Source organism: Dipodomys merriami, unplaced genomic scaffold (assembly GCF_024711535.1).
Source record: "Dipodomys merriami isolate MVZ:Mamm:240054 unplaced genomic scaffold, mDipMer1.0.p SCAF_42, whole genome shotgun sequence".
NCBI classification, from domain to species: domain Eukaryota; kingdom Metazoa; phylum Chordata; class Mammalia; order Rodentia; family Heteromyidae; genus Dipodomys; species Dipodomys merriami.
In genome coordinates, this window is record NW_027205826.1 from 9602002 (window position 1) to 9621524 (window position 19523).

The 19523-nt window shown below is 44.9% G+C and overlaps 1 protein-coding gene across 1 annotated transcript in view; it reads right to left on the reverse strand.

Annotated features, from left to right (window-relative positions):
• Slc39a11 (solute carrier family 39 member 11) overlaps window positions 1-19523 on the reverse strand; it is a 327639-nt gene that overhangs the window by 282827 nt on the left and 25289 nt on the right. The gene's annotated exons all lie outside the window — the stretch shown is intronic.

Consider the following 19523-nt stretch of genomic DNA (forward strand, 5'->3'; position numbering starts at 1 on the left):
GGAGGGAGGGGGAAGGGAGAAAGGGAGAGAGGGAGGGAGAGAAAGGAAGAAAGGAAGGAAAGAAGGAAGGAAAGAGAAGGAAAGGGAAGAAAAGGGAGGGGAGGGGAAGGGAAGGGAGGAGAAGGGAAGGGAAAGAAAAAAGGAAAAATCCCACTAGCTAGGACAAAGAAGAAGCACTTTTACAGAACTAAGAACCAAAGGGGGAAGTGGAGAAGGGAGCTTCTGCCTGCCAGGGAGTTCATTAAAGTCTCAAAAACTAGGCCAGGCTGGTCCCTGCAGGCTCTTGGGGTGAGTGAACGGGCTGGGTGACCACGGGCCACCCCTTGTATAAGGAGAAGCCTTCTGTCGGTGACACTAATGAAGACAAGCAGCCCCCAGCTGCCATTAGCTCGTGCCATCTGCCCCTCCACCCACACTGTTCTTTATTATTTAACCCACAGGATGCAAGAAAAGGCCTCCTGCCTTTTGCCTAGTGTACCAAGCTGTCATATTGGGAGCTTTCTATCCGCATTGTTAAAGAAAGAAAGAAAGAAAAAAAAAAAAAAGACTGGGTGGTTGATGTTAGAATTACCAAAGTAAACCATCTGGCTCAACCTTCAGCCCTAGGGACAGAAGACACAAAGCAATCCCAAGAGCCCCCCCCCCGGGGGGGGGGGGTTCTTCTCCTCACTTTGGGAGAACTCCACCATTTACTATTTGCACAGTCCTCCATGGCCTGGGGACTGCTACAAAAGTGGCTTCTACCTGTACCTCCAGGCCGGCCTGGGCCTCACCCACCCTCAAAGCACGTCAGGAAGGTTCACTGCTATTTTTTTTTTCCAATTCTGAGATGTACTACTATCTCCCCGCTCTTGCCCCCAAGTTACATCTTGAAAATCTGGGTCCATTTCGCAACAACAGGACAAGTGCCCTGAGCCAGGTGACAGGTTAGAAGCGGCCATCATGGCTGATCACCCTCAAAAGCAAAGGTTCTCAGTACAGTGGTGCAGAGAAACCTCCTGGCTTCCAGCAGATTGGTGGCTGTGGAGAAGGGGAAAAGGGGCAGGGAATCGGGTACTGCGGGTATTATGCTTGGGGGGGGGGATGCCCGGGGGCTTGACAGGGCTTAGGCACTGTCCCTTAGCTTTTTCACTCAAGGCTGCTGCTCTAGCACTTGAGCCACAGCTCCACTTTGAGCTTTTTTTTTTTTGCTGGTGAATTGGAGCTAAGAGTTTCATAGACTTTCTAACCCAGGCTGGCCTCAAACAGCAATCCTCAGATCTCAGCCTCCAGAATAGCTAAGGATACAGTCTTAAGCCTATATTCTTAGCACCTGGCTAAGAATTAGATTTTTTCCTAAGTGCATGGAAGTATGGGAGTTTGGGCCTGGTTTTCTTTATCTTTCTTGGAGGTCCATAAAATAGCAGTGCATCCTCTGGTTGACAGAATCTTACACTCAATAAAATGGAGGCTCCTGCTCCTGACTTTCCTTGTTCTCAGCTAGATCTCCAGCGATAATAGCTACATTAAGACAAGACTACATCTAGTTTCCATCTATATGCAATGATGTGTTCTGGGCTCTGCCTTGATCATCTCCATTTTTCTCTTCCACAAGGCCCTTCTCAGCATCCTACATTAGTGCTGGCATCTCTGTGTCTTCCCTCTGGTCCTCTCCAACTCTAGCGTGTCTAAAATGCAGGAGGGGGCAAGCTAGGTATTCCGGGCTAGGATGGATGTCTTAGAGAGCTGCTTTCGTCCCCGCAATGAACCAGGGGAGGACCCCACCTTCTTACCTTAGGCCTGACTGCAGGAGGATAGCGAGACCTCAGCCTGACAAACAGCCCCACTGTCCCTACACCGACGGCCGTCAGCCCACCCACATTTCCACCACATTTTGATGTCTTGAATGTTGCCCCCAAAGATTCATATGTTAGAAGCCTGGTAGTACCCAAATGTGACAGCATTAAGAGATGGTGGGAATCTTTAAGAGGTAGAGCCTAGTGGGAGGGAATGAGGTCATTGGGGATGCCACTTCCCAGCAGGGATTAATGCTGGTCTCACAGAGTGAGCTAGTTCCCTAGAGAGAGGTAAAGTAGTAAGGTTGGACCCTGACTCTGGCTTCCTGTCTTGCCATGTGATGATCTCTTTTGCACATGCTTTTACCACTGTGATGCCAACCCTTCACACCAATGGGGGGGAGCGGTAGGGAGGCCTCTAAAACTATGACTAATAAACTTATTTTCTTTATAAGGTACTTCACGTATTTCACTGTAGCTCTACTAGGACTAATACGATGATCCTATCAATGGTCCTATAGGAAGTGACTAGCAGATCCTTGTTCCCCACCTCTGTGGTCCTACTGGCCACCACACTTTTACTTCACCATCTTGCTGGACAAATACCCTTCTCTCTGTCTCACACCTGACTGGGTTGTTTGGTGGACAGCTCTGGATCTTTCCTGCCTACCCAAGCATATGGAAGAATGTCTTGTTGAAAGGCTGCTGATGGGGGCTGGGAAGGTGGCTCAGTGGTAGAGTGCTTGCCTTACATGCATGAGGCCTTGGGTTCGATTCCTCAGCACCACATAAGCAGAAAAAGCCGGAAGTGGCGCTGTGGCTCAAGTGGTAGAGTGCTAGCCTTGAGCTGAAGAGCTGAGGGACAGCGCCCAGGCCCAGAGTTCAGGCCCCATGACTGACAAAAAAGAAAAAGAAAAAGAAAGGCTGCTGTTGGCTGTGGCCACCAAACTCATCTCTCCTCACCTGAAGGGCAGGAGCGGGCTGTGAGGCAGCTGGCTCTTTGTAGCTCAAGTCTTTCTTCTCAGTGTGCACCCCACCACTGTGAAGTTTAGGAACTTGCCCAGGACTGGCATGCATTCCCAACTCTTGCCTTGAAGTGCCTTCTTTCTTTCATTATTTGGAAAACACAAAGTGGAGGCGCACTTCCCTTGTGTTTTGCAATGATATCCCTTCCTTATGCTCATCCGGAAAATGGCTGAGCAAAGCCATAGGCTCTGGGTCTGGCCCCTAGATGACTGACTCATCCTGGACAGGAGCAGGGTTATTCACGGTGCTAGCCAGAAAGAACCTGTATGACTCCTTGGTGATTTCTGAAAATGGTCCCATTCCCATCTCTTGCCCACTTCCCAGTTTTCCCTGAGTTTTGATGAAGATCTGCCATGGAATCTATGAGCAATGCCATCTGACCATCCCCTCCTCCCCCCCCCCCACACACACACCTTCAATCATAGGGCCAAGACTACAGGTGATGCAATTAATCACATGCGACCCCAAGAGTCAGCGCTTCCAGCCCACAGAGGAAGTCAGAGGAGGTCAGCAATGGCACTGAGCAGGCTCAAAGCTGTTTCAAGATGATTTTTTTTTCAGCTGGGTACAATGACCTTTCATTCCATGTTTATTTGGAAATGACCTTTAAACAGCAATCAGCAAAAATGAAATGCTTCAAAGGAATAAGTTAGCTAATACAGATGTCCCCTGGTGGTAAGTTAGACCCAAAGAGATACAGCAGGGAAATAAAAGCAGCCTAGCCCTGGGAAGCCAAAGGCTGCTCTGTCCATTAGACTAATAAATGAATAATAAAACCTACAACCTCTGTCAATCGGACCCCCGGGCATCTGAAGCCAGGGTGACCTGGACAGGAAACACAATTCCTTTGAGATCTGAACCCAAACGACCAGTTGCTATTTCCTGTTGACTTTCGTCTCTATGTCTTGGCACAGGTCGCAGCTGGTGAGCTCTGCCTGCCCCCCAATCTAACCTGCCCCCATGGCAAACACCGTTCCTGTTAGTTCATCAATTCTCACCAAGCATCTGTCATAGGCTGGACTCCAGGCTAAGTGCTCGAGAGGTCAAAATGCTGGAGAAATTCAGCCTCTCAAGGTTAAAGGCAGGGTGATGATGGAGGGGCTGGATGGTGTCCACCATGGTCTGTGGCTTCCCCTGTGCCTTCGACTCTGGATTGAATTCTCCCTGCAGGGTGCTCACAGGTAGTCTCAAGCAATAACGCTTAAATCATTCACCCTGAGGTAGCCTGTATTTGAAAGGAGAATGTCCAAGCTAGGGTTCTGGTTTTCTCCATGGCCTCAGCTGCTTGCTTTTTCCCTGGAAGAGGAGAGAAATGGTAGCTTTCTAGCACCTCCACTGATCACTTCCATCAGCCACCAATACCAAAGCAAAGGCCACCGCACAAAAGGCTCACCTGGGCCAAGGTCAGAGTCCCAGCCCCACACTGAGGACATGGCTGACCCCTGACCAGACCCCTTAAGTCAGCAGAGTAAGCAGGACTTTAGGTGACACTGTTAGAGATGCACAGAGGAGCAGCCCGGAATCAAGCAGCCCTAAAGGGGTCAGCCTGGGACAGCGGGTACCTGACTGGGCTATCTTTCTGTACCAGGGCTTGAACTCAGGGCTTGGGCTCTGTCCCTTCGCTTTTTCACTCAAGATTGATGCTCTACTACTTGAGCCACAGCTTCACTTCTAGATTTTGTGGATTAATTGGAGATCAGAATATCCTGGACTTGCCAATGATCCTCAGATCTCAGCCTCCTAAGTAGCTAGGATTTCAGGCATGAGCCTGGATGCCCAGCTGAACTATCTTTTGATGAGAAGTTTTTGTAGAGTCTGAATAAGAGGAATGCCTAGCTCAGACCTGGTCAAATCCAGGACTATCAAGGCAGGGGAGGAGATCAAAGTGAAATCCCATCATCCTCTGCTTCTCACTTATTATGGGCTGGAGTCTAAATGATCTCTAAACTGCCAAGGTCTGTGATCACAGCATTCCCCCAAATAAATTGAAAACAGAGATTCAAACCATCCTTGTTCAGAAATGCTCCTAGGGTTACTCTTCAGAGTAGGCAAAAGGTAAAAGCAACACAAATGTCTATCAAATAAGAATTTGGAGTAATGATAGCTCACACCTGTAATCCCAGACACTCAGAATGCTTAGATCTGAGGACCTCAGTTCAAAGCCAGCCTAGGCAAGAAAGTCTGTGAGACCAATTAAACACTATAAAAGCTGGAAGTGGAGCTGTGGCTCAAATGGTAGAGTAATAGCATTGAGCAAAAAAGCCCAGGGATAGTGCCCAAGCCCTGAATTCAAGCCCAAGTTCTGGCATGCACACACAAAGAATTTGGGGGTATATCTATGCAATGAAACATTATGTACCTGTAAAAAGGAGTAGACAACTGATACATATTAAAATGTGGATAAACCTTGAAAATATGCTCAGAAACAAAGGCCATATAAGGTATGATTCCATTTATAGAAAAAAGCCAGAGGGCTGGGAAGGTGGCTCAGTGGTAGAGCTCTTGCCTTGCATGCATGAGGCCCTGGGTTCGATTCCCCAGCACCACATATGCAAAAAGAAAAAAAAAGCCCGAAGTGGCACTGTGGCTCAAGTGGTAGAATGCTAGCCTTGAGCTGAAGAGCTGAGGGACAGCGCCCAGGCCCAGAGTTCAGGCCCCACGACCGGACCCAAAAAATAAAATAAAATAGAAAAAAGCCAGAATGGATAATTCATAGAAAGAGAGGGAAGATTGGGGATTGTCAGACACTACAGGGAGAGGCAAAGGGTGAGAATTGCTTAAAGAATATGGGTTTTATTGTCTGATATAAAATGGTTTGGAGATAGACAGAGCTGGTGGCTGCACAACATTCTAATTGTATGAAATGCCACTAACTGTTCACTTTAAATGGTAGAGTGTGTGTGTATGTGTGTGCGTGTGTTACAAGCAGAAATTGGAAAAATAACAGTTTGAGGCAAGCTCAGGCAAAAATATTAGCAGGCTCAAAGAATTAGTTTGGGGAAGTGGCTCTATGGCTCAAGTGGTAGAACACTAGCCTTGAGCCCAGATTTCAAGGACAGCTCCCATGCCTTGAGTTCAAGACCCAGGACCAGCCAACAACAACAAAAAGAATGAGTTGGGTTTGGTGGTTCATGTTCATAATCCCAGTAACACAGAAAGCATAGACAGGAGATTCATGATCTGAAGCTGGCCCCAACCAAAACACCATGATACCCTAGCTGAAAAATAGCCAAAGCAAAAAGGGCTGGGGGCATGACTCAAGTGGTAAAACACCTGCACAGCAAGCATGAAGCGCTGAAGTCAAGCCCCAGTATTAACAAAATCTAAATGTTAAAAAAATAGCCCCAAAGTATAAGTTTTATCCCTATTCCTACAACCATACCCAGTGTGTATATAGAGCATATAGAATATATATTATATATAATAAGCTCTTGAGAAACAAAGATTTCTTTATTCATTGAGTGTTTTCCACGGTATTGAATAACTCCCAATTTTAAGGTAAGAAAGCAATAAAGTTGCTAGACTTAGCAAATAAAAACACCTAGTGAAGTTTAATTTTCAGATAAATGCGCCATTTTTAGTACAGACACAACACAAATATTGGGTCACTGGATGTCCTGTGTTTTTTGTGAAACCCTGAAAAGCAGGGCTGAGTGAGACACTTCTGCCCAAAAAGGCTTGCTCGCACAGCAAGGCCATGCCACAAACTCAACACTTGGCCACACCACCCATCCTTCTCCCCCTCTCCACAGCTGTCCCCCCCATCACTATCCACATATCTGATACACCACATGGGAGGTGACAATGCACATGCCCATTTCCTCCCTGAGACCACAAACTCATCTAATCCTTTATGGTTTAATGCACAGACCAGAGTTGTCTGTGAGAATTCATTGTCTTCTTTCCTCTTGTTCTTGGCCGGACATGTGGACTACTAACTACACTTGCGCTGGGTAAGGTGCAGTGATTAACCTCTGACCCAGAAATGCTCTTCCCTAAAATGGAGGCAAGCATGCTTTTCTCTGCTTCCTGTTTCGGGCTGAAGTAACGGCTCTCTCTGAAGCAGCCCTTTGGGGCCGCAAGAGAACTTCGAAAAGGAGAGCAACTTCCCACTCCGAATACTTGTTGAAAGGATGCCATGAACAAATCCCTGCCTTCTAGATTCTGGCCCAGTAACCTTCCTCTCACTAAACTGGAAAGTACTAATAAAATTCATCTTCGGAAAGTTCACCAAATCCTTAGCCAAAATGCACCTCTGTGTAGTTGGATAGATATTTCCATGGTAAGAAGGCAGCCGGCAAACGATATTTTTTCTTTCTCTTGGATATCCCCCCCAGACACTGAGAATTTAACAGCAGTTCAAGGCTGATTGACAAGTTTTAATCCTATGTGGTTTCATGAAACGAGCGAGAACTGCAGCAATAGGGGAAATCGAGAGAATTCATCCCAAACTCCTACAGTTATGTAAATGTACTGCAACTCGGGAATATGACTAAGTGTGAGATTCATTATAAGTAATATTTTCATCCCAACCTCCGAGGCCTTTGGAAATTTCAATATATGACCCAATTTATTAGCAAAAAAAGAAACAAGATCCCTCCAGAACACTTTTCAATAACTTCTATAAATTCTTAAGCTTAAATCACTTGTGCAAATACCTTGCATTATTAATCATGCAAATACCTTATATTATTCTCAAGAGCTTGGGATTTCTGAAAAACTCTCTTAGTTCTGAATGCATTTTCTAATCCTACCTTTGTTGTAAAGACACAGTTGGATCAAAGGTATGCAGAGTAGATATATGGAAAGATCCAGCAGCCTGGCTGTAAGAGAAGTTAACTCTGACTTCTTTCAAGGGAAGTAAAATTCAGTATGTGGGTTGTTAAGTAGCTTACAGACTGCTCAGGAGGGATGAATGGCCAGACATAGAGATGAACAGCCAGGTGCGATTCCACAGTTACACCACAGGACTAAGCAGCAAGGATAGTGGCCTTCTCATCCCCATAGTGTCCCAGTGTTGGACCCCTGGGTTTGGTCTCCAGGACTAGGATCATACACCTTCTGGAAGCTGGACGCAATAATTGCTGCTGCTGTCCTCCTCACTGGAGAACTGCATGATCCCTGCTTCTCTCAGTCACCAGCTTTGCGGCCAGGGCCATGAGCGTGGGTGTGGGGTGGGCCTGCTTCAGTCAGATGACCCATGGCAGAGGTACAAAGGTGACTACACACGTCAACACCTACTGAGTCAGACCAGAACTCGGATTCACAAGGCAGAACTTCCCATAGAGAAGACAATGGCTTTCATGATGGGCCACCAAAACAGACAAATACCAGCATCATTGTTGGGTTGATGCCACTGCCCAGTCCCTATGTATCTGTATCCCCGGAAGCAGCTGTATTCTTCAGGGTTTTTTTCAGGTTCTGGAACTTAAACCAGGGCCTAGGTGCTATCTGCTCAAGGTTAACACTCTACCACTTGAGCCATACCTCCACTTCTGGCTTTTTGCTGATTAACTGCTGGACTTTACTGCCCAGACTGGCTTCAAACTGGGATCCTCAGCTCTCAGCCTTCTGAGTAACTAGGATTTCAGGTGTGAGCTACCAATGCCAAGCTCAGTTTTCTAGGTTATGGTTTTGGCTTCAAATATCTTTCTTTCTTCCTTTCTTCCATTCTTTCTTTTCTCTCTGTCTCTCTCTATCTCTGTGTGTGTGTGTGTGTGTGTCTCTCTCTCTCTCTTCTCTTGCTACTGGGGTTTGCACTCAGGGCCTTGTGCTCAGCTTGAGCCACACCTCTACCCCAAGTTTTGGCTGGTTAATTGGAGATGGAGTCTCATGGCCTTTTCTGTCTGGGCTGGCTTCAAGCTGTGACCTACTGGCTCTCAGCTTCCTGAGTTGCAAGGATTACAGGCATGGGTCACTGGTGCCCAATTCCTGTCATTTCTTAATTAAACACAATGGATGCAGGTCCAGATCTGCTAGCCATGGACCTGTTCAGCTGCTGCCGTAGCTTCAATGGCTCTGGGCTAACTCTAAGAGCACCAGGGCCGGGAAGAGCACCTGTCCACTGTCCCGGCAGGTTTTTATTTATTGCTTCTGAAATAGTTCGTGTTTACTATCCCCAAATAAAATCCTAACTCCCTCCCATCACATGGCAGGGTGACATTGACAACATGGCAGCTCTGCAGAGGGGAGGAGGTGGACAGAGGGAGCGGAACTCCCCACAGAGCTGTTTAATTTTTAAATAGCCATGGGAGTCTAAATCTCTGACCCTTTTTGTTTGCTGTGCCAAAAAATTTAAATATCAACATAGAAGATTCCAGGCCTTAGTCCTTAGGTGGAGAGAGGATAGGAGAGAGGAGATCAAGTCTTAACTTGCTTTTATCCAGGTGCTAGTGGCTTATGCCTGTAATCCTAGATACCCAGGAGGCTGAGATCTGAGGATCGCCATTCGAAGCCAGCCTGGGCAGGAAAGTCCGTGAGAGTCTTACCTCTAATTAAACATTAAAAACTGGAAGCGAAGCTGTGGCTCAAGTGGTAGAGCACTAGCTTTGAGCACAAAAGCTTAAGTGACAGCACCCAGGCCCTGAGTTCAAACCCCAGAACAAGCACACACACAAATTTCTTTCTTTCTTTTTTCTCTCTTACTTCCTTCCTCTTTCTTTCTTTCTTTCTTTCTTTCTTTCTTTCTTTCTTTCTTTCTTTCTTTTTCTCTTTCTTCCTTCCTTTCCTTGCCTTCCTTCCTTTCCTTGCCTTCCTTTCTTTCTTCCTTCCTTCCTTCCTTTCTTTCCTTTTTTCTTCCTTTCTTTCTTTCTTTTTTGGAAGTACTTGAACTCATGACCTTGCTCTTGAGCCAGGCCCCCACTCCTTTTGTTGCTTTAGCTTTTTTCCTTTTCTTTCTTTCTTTTTTTTTTCATGCCAGCACTAGGCTTGAACTGAGGGTCTCTTGTGCTTGCTTGGCTTTTTCACTCAAGGCTGACATTCTACCACTTAAGATATACCCCATCTCTAGAATTTTGCTGTTATTTGGAGTTGAGTCTCTCAAACTTTTCTATCCAGCTGTCATCAAACCTTGATCCTCAGATCTCAGTTTCCTGAGTAGCTAGAATTATAGGTGTGACCAGCAGCTCCCTAGAATTACTTTAAAAGGGAATGATGGGGTGAAATTGATCAGGGTATGATGTATGCATGTATGGAAAATCACAATGAAACTCCTTTGTTCAACTAATATATGCTAATGAAAAAGGTGAAAACAAAGCAAAAAAGTCCTGAAAGTAGAAGAAGACTATTTGGGAAGGGGAAGAGTTCCAGCAAGAGAAAAGAAAACAAAAGTGGGGAAGGCAAATATGATCAAAGTATATTATTTTCGGTATGAAAATGTCAAAATGAAGCCTAGTACTTGGTACAATTAAAAAAAAAAAAGAGTCACCTTTCCCACAGTATATTAGTTCTTTCTGCAAAGCTCTGATAAGACACCTGACATAAACAAGGGAAGAAGGATTTATTTAGCGTGTGGTTTCCAAGGTCTCAGTCTGCCATGGTGAGGAGGGCATGGTGAGTCTGCTCACCTCATGGAGGAGAGGAAGCAGAGTCACAGAACTATAGAAAAGGGTCCAGATAAGATGCCACTCCCAGGATGCTTCCCAAGGACCTATTTTCTCAGGCTAGGCCCAACCTCCCGTTTTCCACCACCTCCAATAAATGCCATTGCGTTATGAGTCCATCCAGGGATGGTGCCCTCCGGCTCTGGTGCTGCATTCATCCTTGGTATCTCTGCCTGCACAGAGACACCATTCCCCTCTCTGCCAGCATTGATTGACATGTGGCCTTCTCCCTGTGTGTCTGTGGCTGGACCTCTTCTTACAAGGATACCAGTTATATTGAATTAGGAGCCCCCTTGATAAAATTTTTAACTTGAGAGACTAAATAGAAAACAAAGAGGATGGCCAGACCATCCACAAAACACGAGACTGGCCATCATCCTCTGTCTGTAGAGGCAAATCTAGGAAGTAACTTTACTGTGGTAGGAAGCAGTCAATCCAGGGAGCTAAGTTATAACCCTATTTCTCTCTGGCCCACATAGCCAGATGTGACAGGAAACAGGCAGCTGCATTCACTGTCTCTGCTTCCAACCTAGGGCCAGCCATTGAAAGGTAGATATACTCCAAACCAGCCATCCAAGATGCCCTGCTGCCAGGCCAAGGTTGCCTTTCAACAGCCCATCCACTCCCACCATACCCATCAGGGCACCTGGAAGCTTCTCTTTCAACCAGTGGAGCTTTCCCACATCCCCACCTGCCTTTGAGTCTCTGCTGAACACAAATGATGGCAGCAGCTCTCATTGCTCTAGCAAGCTCTGGACAAGCAACCTTCACTTGCTCTCATTTACATAGTCCCCATTTACTTCCACACTTGATTACAGCTGTAAAAATGTTATTTCTCAATGTCATCATACTCATGGGAATTGGCTTTAGAACTCCTACATATCTTTGGGGGAATGTGATTACAACAGTACAAGGCTCTTTCACCTTGACCTTGGCCCTGCCTTTCCCTCACCCCCACTCCTTTAGCAAACTACTACAGTCTGTGTCTCCAACAGGACACCACTCTACATCAGAATGTCACCCACATTGCATTGTCATAGATACCTCATGCTGCTCAGTGTTTAGTGCTTAGTCACCTTGGAATCCAGCGTGCTAAGCACAGTGACTAACATATGCAGGTGCCTCTCATTGTATTGAGAAGATGATCAAAAGTGTTGGATATATAAGTAGATACATGGATGGATGGATGGATGGATGGATGGATGGATGGATGGCATACATGGATGGATGGCATACATGGATGGATACATGAATAGATACATGGATGGATACATGGATGAATGGATACGTGGATGAATCGATGCTGTACACACACATGCACACACACATCTACCTCAAATTCTTCCTGTTTATTCTATACGTAGCCCACACCCATGTATACCTTCCTGCCAACGCCTGCAATCACTTCTGTATGTAGGAGCTCCTCCCAACATAAGCAAGAAGGGCTGGAGACATGGCTCAAGTGATAGAACACTCATCTAGCAAGCATGAAACCCTGAGTTCAAACTCCAGTGCCACCAGAACAAGCCATGTGAACAAGAGAAGCCCTTCCACTTGCTCTCTACTGGGCTGTGAATACAGTTGGTCCCTATGGACAACATGATTTGCCAAATGCCGCAGGGTGATGGTACTGAGTTGGTGTCTTTGTCGGAAGGTGTTTAGGCTGCAGGGGCAAAGCCATTATGAATAGGTTAGTGCCATCCTGCAAGGATGAATGACTTTTCATCCTTATAGACTGGACTCGTTTTTGTGAGAGCAGGTTGTGATAAAGCCACAGGTAGCCTTGTGTTTTAACTTCCACTCCCATTGGTTCAATACAAAGTCCTCCTAGACAGGGCTGGCTGCCCAATGCTGGATCTTCAGCCTCCAGATATATAGGTCAAAACAGTCCTCTTTCCTTTATAAGTAATCCAGTCTCAAGTGTTTTGTTATAACAACCAAAAAATATAGAGAGCCCCAAGTCCATCATTCTTCCATCTCTCTCTCCCCAGCCCTGTCTCATTATGTAAATAAAATATCTACCACCTTTTATAAAAATTCTTTTCAACCATACGCTTTCCTCGAACCATCCATTGCCATCTCCTTCCTCTTCTCAGTGGGCTTCAGAAAGCACTGATTACACACCCATCTCCACCACCTCCCTTCCTCTTCCCTGCTCTGTGGTTGCCATCTGCTTTTTGCCTACACCACCTTCCAAAGCAATCAGCGACTTCCTGCCTGCTGAACACACACCTACCTTTCATCCTCCGATGCCGCAGCCCCCTCCTTGGGAGGCCCAGTGTGTATCATGATGGGTATGTTTCTGTCTTCCTCAGGCAGGGGCAGGTACTGAACAAGTGACTATAGAAAAACCAAAGATTTAAGAGTCAAGGGAAAGAAAACAGGAGGTGGTAGCCAGAGGAGGAAGGTTCAAGGAAGGTCTCAAGAAATGAGAGGTGGTAGTCCGTTCCATCACTTGGAGCTGGAAGGCCAGAGGATAACCATCTACTGGGCAGGGGCGTCTAGACCGGAGAGAACTGACACTGACACTTATCATAGTTCAAGTCCCCCATGGGCTGGAACTTTCATCTACACCCCACGTGGAGCACAGAGATGCAGATGGACTAGAGAGTGGAGACCAGGGCATCCTCTGGGTAAGGATCACACAACAATCTGCGAAGCCAAACAACACTTAGGCTAAACCGATATGTCCAGTATTAACCAGGTTAAGAATGCTTACCTAGGGGCTGGGTCGGTGGCTTAGTGGTAGAGCGCTTGCCTTGCATACCTGAGGCCCTAGGTTCCATTCCACAGCACCACATAAGCAAAAAGAAAAAAGCTGGAAGTGGCGCTGTGGCTCAAGTGGTAGAGCACTAGCCTTGAGCTGAAGAGCTGAGGGACAGCGCCCAGGCCCAGAGTTCAGGCCCCACGACCAGACCCAAAAAAAAAAAAAAAGAATGCTTACCTGGTTATAAGCAAGTAAAGAAAAAAAAAAAAAACTACACACACACACACACACACACACACACACACACACACACAACATACACACACACACACCTACAAACAAATATAGTCAAACAGAACAAAAGTGCAGACTCCCTGTTAAGATGTCTGCTTAAATATGACAACTGACATGCATATAATTTTCTCCTCTTTCTTCCAAGTGACTCTAAAATTACAGTGAGGGATAAAAAATTAAAAGCAGACATTTTAAGGAAATAAAGAATGACAGAAGAAATGACAACAAGCCGGAAAACACCAAGGAAAATTTGGAAGTTGAAAAGGGCCAGAGAGATAACTGACTGTAGAACAGTGCTGACAGAGAATGCCAGCCTGAAAGAGTTCATTCAAACTGCAGAACTCTAAAACTCTCCAGGAACAGGAAGCCCCAGGAAAGGCTGGAAAGGGGGAAATTGCTGATTGAATATATGACCGGCAATTCTCTCCTGAAATCCACTACCTCGTACTGTGTTGTTTCCTGGACCCTGTTTTCTCTCCTTGACAGAAGTTTTGTTCATGAAATGCTTACCATATTCTGGCTGTGGACTTGGGAGTCTGAGGTCAGATAGAAGGTGAGGATGTGATCTAATTCTACAAACATGGAAACTACATGAACATCTCTACACCAAAAGATGAAATCCTAACCCATCTTCTCCTTAATGGCTCCAAGAACATGGGTAGTCAGAGTTATAGAACCTCAAGATCCAGGATGATCATCCTGGGGATACTGTTAGACCAAGGAAAGATACCTGCAGGCTAGGGAGGTTTGTCAACCAAGTAACCCGGGTACCTGAGAGTCCCTTGATATCTACACCTGTGTGCCAAGAGCACCCCAGAGGAATTGTCTAGTGCTTCTTTCTCAAATATGTTAATCAAGAACTCCCAAGAAGACCTTGGGAGACAGACAAAAATGCATAAAATAAAGGAATATGAAGGCCACAGACCACCAAGAAACAGAAGAAAATTAAAATTAAAATTCTTAGAAACTTGAGAGGAAAATATCACATTCATGATACAAGAACAGAAGGAAATGGAGACTAGAACTAGCTCTTGGAAGTGAAAAATACAATCATTGTAATAAAAAAAAATCAACCAAAGAGTCAGAAATAAAAGATCATCCAGAAAGTAAGAGACAAACAACAAAGAGATTAGAAAGTTTCAAAAGCCAAGGGACTCAGAGATCTGATCCATATCTGTCTGAATAAGAAGTACACCTTTGAGAGAGAGAAGTGACAGAAGTGAGATAATTACAGAAACCTGAGGTAACGCCATTCAGAAGTCAAGAGCTGAGTTTCCAGATGAAAGGGCCCCATGAAATGCAAAATACAACAAATGATCAAAGGAAAACAGTGACTTACCCCAAACTATAGCTGCACAGAACTGCATCCCAAATGAGAAGAAGATTCAACAAGGAAAGGCACTGAGCACCCTAGATGTACCTACACTGGGTGCCAGGATACAGTAGACAAATGCCCTCAAAATTCTAAGGCAAGTTGGGCACCAGTGGCTCATGCCCATAATCCTAGCTACTCAGGAGACTGAGATCTAAGAATGGTGGTTCAAAGCCAGCCCAGGCAGGAAAGTCCATGAGACTCTTATCCCCAATTAATCACTAGAAAACCAGAAGTGATGCTGTAGCTCAAAGTGGTAGAGCTCTAACCTGGAATGAAACAGAGCTCAGAGATAGCACCCAAGCCACCAGCTCAAACCACATGATCAGGAAAAAAAAAATTTTAAGGCAAGATTGTTTCCAACAGGAGACTAAGATTGTACATATGGCCACATCATCCATCAAAACTGGGCCGTAATACGGACTTGATATCAAAATTGCTACCTCTGTCCTATCTTTTGCTACCTAACAAATCACTCCTAATTTTAGTGGCTTACAATAATGGACATTTGCTGGGTGCTGGTGGCTCATACCTGTAATCCTAGCTACATAGGAGGCTGAGATCTGAGGATTGTGGTTCAAAGCCAGCCCAGGCAGGAAAGTTCGTGAGACTCTTATCTCCAATAAACCACTAGAAAACCAGAAGTGGCGCTGTGGCTCGAGCGGTAGAACACTCGCCTTGAGCTGAAGAGCGCAGGGACAGCACCCAAGCCCAGAGTTCAAGCCCCACGACCAACAAAAAAAATAAATAAATAAAATTTTAAAAAATAATGGACATTTGACCAGGCACTGGTGGCTCACATTTGTAATCCCAATTACTCAAGAGGCTGAGATCTGAGGATCATGGCATAAAGCCAGCCCAGGGGGAAAAAAAACTCCATGATACTCCTATCTGCAATTAACTGGCAAAAAGCCAGAAGTGGAGGTGTGACTCAAGTGGTAGAATGCAGCCTTGAGTGGAAAAGTAAGAGCACAAGGCCCTGAGTTCGTTGGGGGAGAAACAATGGACATTCAGAACTTGGGAATAACTTGTGAGGTAGGACAAAAGAAGAGAGGAAAGAAGAGAGTTGTTTGTTTGTTTGTTTTTTAAAGGAGTAGATAAGAAAGAAGATAAGAAGAGAGACATAAGACAGAACAAGCAAGAGAGTCCTCAATGCTCTAATGTGGGAAGGGTCACGCCTTCATTTCCATCCTGTTCTTTTTTTTTTTTTAATTGTGAAACTACTGTACAGAGGGGTTACAATTACATGGGCAAGATAATGAGTACATCTCTTATCAAGCATTGTAGCCTCCTTTGTTTCCCCTTCCCATCCCTTCCCATCCTCCCCCCCAGCCCCCCACCCAATCCTCCCCGCCTCCCCCCTTCCATCCTGTTCTATTGGTCACATGAATATCATATGGGACAATGGACCACACAGGGTGTGAATACCGGAAAATGGTGTCATCAGAGGCTATCTTGGAGGCCAGCTGCCACACACCCTCAAGAATCCCTGGAAATACTCCACAACACAATCAAGCACACAAGATCTGGAGTAAGATGGACTAAGCATAGGAAGAATGAGATCCAGAGACAAGGTCTGCAAGCCAAAACTGAAACCAATATGCTAAAACAAATTGTTGACTGTCAGAATCTGAGGATGAATTGTTAATAGGTACATAGAAAAGTAAACAAAAAGATTTTTAAAAAGAGGTAATCATTAACTCCAGGGAAAACAGAGGTCCTACAAGAAAAGAGAGACCAGAAGAGAATAGTGCTTGGCTCAGCTTTAAGTAATATTTACAAAGCTACAGTAATGTAAACACTGACCACTGATTGGACAAGAGGATGATAACAATTTTCAAAGGAGTAGAGAAATTCACAAATCAAGAAATAGAAGTGCACATAAAAATCAAGAAAGAAATAGATGTGCACCTGTGCCATTTATAAAGATGTCGAGGTAAATTATGCAACAGAGGAAACGAGTAAGAATTAAAGGTGTCCTTGGGAAGAATATCAGAAATGGAACAGGACTCATAATTTTTTACAAGCAGCCTAATACTACCATAGAACATTTTTAGCCATGTGTACATATAACGTAATAAACAGAAAATTAAACTTTAAAAAATTGGTCAAACAAAGCCTCTACCATCTTGTACTAAAGACCAGTTCATGTGATCATCATATATTTTACCATCTATACCTCAAATTAAGGAGAATGATGTTGCTTTAGGAGAAGTTAACTAGGATGAGTAATTCAAGCCTCTGTCCACACAGGACTACAGCGCTGCCCTCCCTCCTACCCTGCTACAGAAATGCATCAAGTGCTCACAAAGTCAGGCACTACTAATTGCTTTTTGACAAACTGCCAATATTGTGGCAAGATACCAAAAACAAGAATAAAAGCAATTGTAGACATAAACCCTCCATAGCCTCTACCCTGGTTAGGATATAAGAGATGGTGAAAAACACCTGATTTCTGAAAGAACTAGAAAGGCAGGACTCTATCAAATTCAAATACTGCCCTGCATTCCTCTTGCTAAGTATTTAGGGCTTGAGGTGGGAGTTTCTAGGTCCTCTTGCTCTGAGAGGACACAGTCAGGAGTTAGAAAATAGGGCTTAGAAAACAGTCTTTCTCCCCTTTTATGATAGGTTCTTTTTGTTTATGGACTGGATGGATGGATAGACGAATGGAAAGACTAGTAGATGGATGTATGAACAGATATACAGAAAGAGAGGAAAAGGAATGCATTGGTGGATGGATGGATAGATGTATGTATGTATGATAGATGAAAGGATGGTACATGGGTAGATGCATCCCTTGGTGGGTGGATGTTTATGGATGGATGGATGGATGGATGGATGCCTGTGGGGGACAGCAGATGGATGAGGGATGGATGTCTTGTAGATGGGTGGATGGGTGAGTGGGTAGATAGATGCCTAGGTAGGTAGATGGACAGATGGATGGATAGATGCATGGATGGATGCATGGATGGGTAGGTGGATGGTTGGATAAATAGATGGGTGGATGGGTAGGTGGATGGCTGGATAGATAAATGGGTGGATGGATGGATGGATGGTAGATACATAGATGGGTAAATAGCTGGATGGATAGGTAAGTGGATGGATGGGTGCCTAGATAGGTGGATGAATGGATGGATACCTGGGTGGATGGATAAATGATGGATAGATGAGTGGATAGTTGGATAGATAGATGGGTGGATGGATAGGTGGATGGTTGGATAGATGAATGGGTGGGTGGATGGATGGATGGATACCTGGGTGGATGGATAAATGATGGATAGATGAGTGGATAGTTGGATAGATAGATGGGTGGATGGATAGGTGGGTGAATGATTAGGTAGATAAATGGGTGGGTGGATAGATGGATGGATGGATGGATGGATACCTGGGTGGATGGATGGATGGATATATAGATGGGTGAATGGTTGGATGGATAGGTAGGTGAATGGATGAGTGCCTAGATACCTGGGTGGATGGATAAATGATGGATAGATGGATGGATAGATGAGTGGATGAGTGGATAGATACATGGGTGAATGATTAGATAGATAAATGGGTGGATGGATGGATGGATACCTGGGTGGATGGATGGATGGATATATAGATGGGTGAATGGTTGGATGGATAGGTAGGTGAATGGATGGGTGCCTAGATGGATGGGTGGATGGATGGATAGATGGGTGGATGGTTGGATAGATAGATGGGTGAAAGAGTGGGTGAATGGATGAATGGATGGGTGGATGGATAGGTGAACAGACAGATGAAGGTGCTTTTTGCTATGTAGGAGGATCACAAACAGATAAAATCTACAGAGGCATGCTCACCTTGACAGCTGATTATTTTATGTTTTTGGTTCTAAGTGTCTAAAAACCAAACAGCATTCAGGAGTGCTCATCTTGGGAAAACTATGCATGCCATATCTCCATTGCCAAATCATTTTTAGAACTTGTCTTTGAGATTCACATTGGAGCTGAAAACTACAATGTTCAGAATACATTCATTGGTGCCAATTCTTTCTGGGGGTGTATGAATATGATTTTTAGAATCAGTCATGTTCTGGTAAGTTATTTAAAATGTTTATATGCTGTGCATATAAGATGAAGTTGGTAGAAAAATTGTTGAAGCTTGGGTTCCATGAACTTATTATTGAAAGGACACTAACAGATCCTCCACTATATCACATGCCCTGTCAGGTCAAGTTCACACCCTACAACGCCTTCCCCACCTCCCCTAAATCTTGCGTTCAATTATTCAAAAGAGTCTAAGAAGCCATGAGCCAGCAGTTCACCTCTGTAATCCTAGCTACTCAAGAAGGTGAGATCTCAAAATCCTGGTGTAAAGCCAGCCTAGACAGCAAAATCTATGAGACTCTTATCTCCACAAAGCCAGAAGCAGAGCTGTGGCTCAAGTGGTACAGCACTAGCCTTGAGAAGAAAAAAAAAAACAGATTAACACTCAGGTCCTGAGTTCAAGCTCCAGTACCAGCACACAAGAAATTAAAAAGCCCAATATTCTGGCAGGCTAGAAACAAAACCTAGGACTTTCCATGTTTGGCAACCCCAAATAAAAGAGTCTTTCCAGGGAGAAAGATTGAGTGTCTGAAGTAGCACAGAGCAATTAGATTTTGGCAGCAGCCACATGGACAATCTGTCGGAGAAGAGATCTGGCTACAAGAGAGGGAGAAAGGAGGGAGGTGGGAAGGAGGGAGGGAGGGAGGGAGGGGAGAAACAGCAATGCAGCCACTTGGG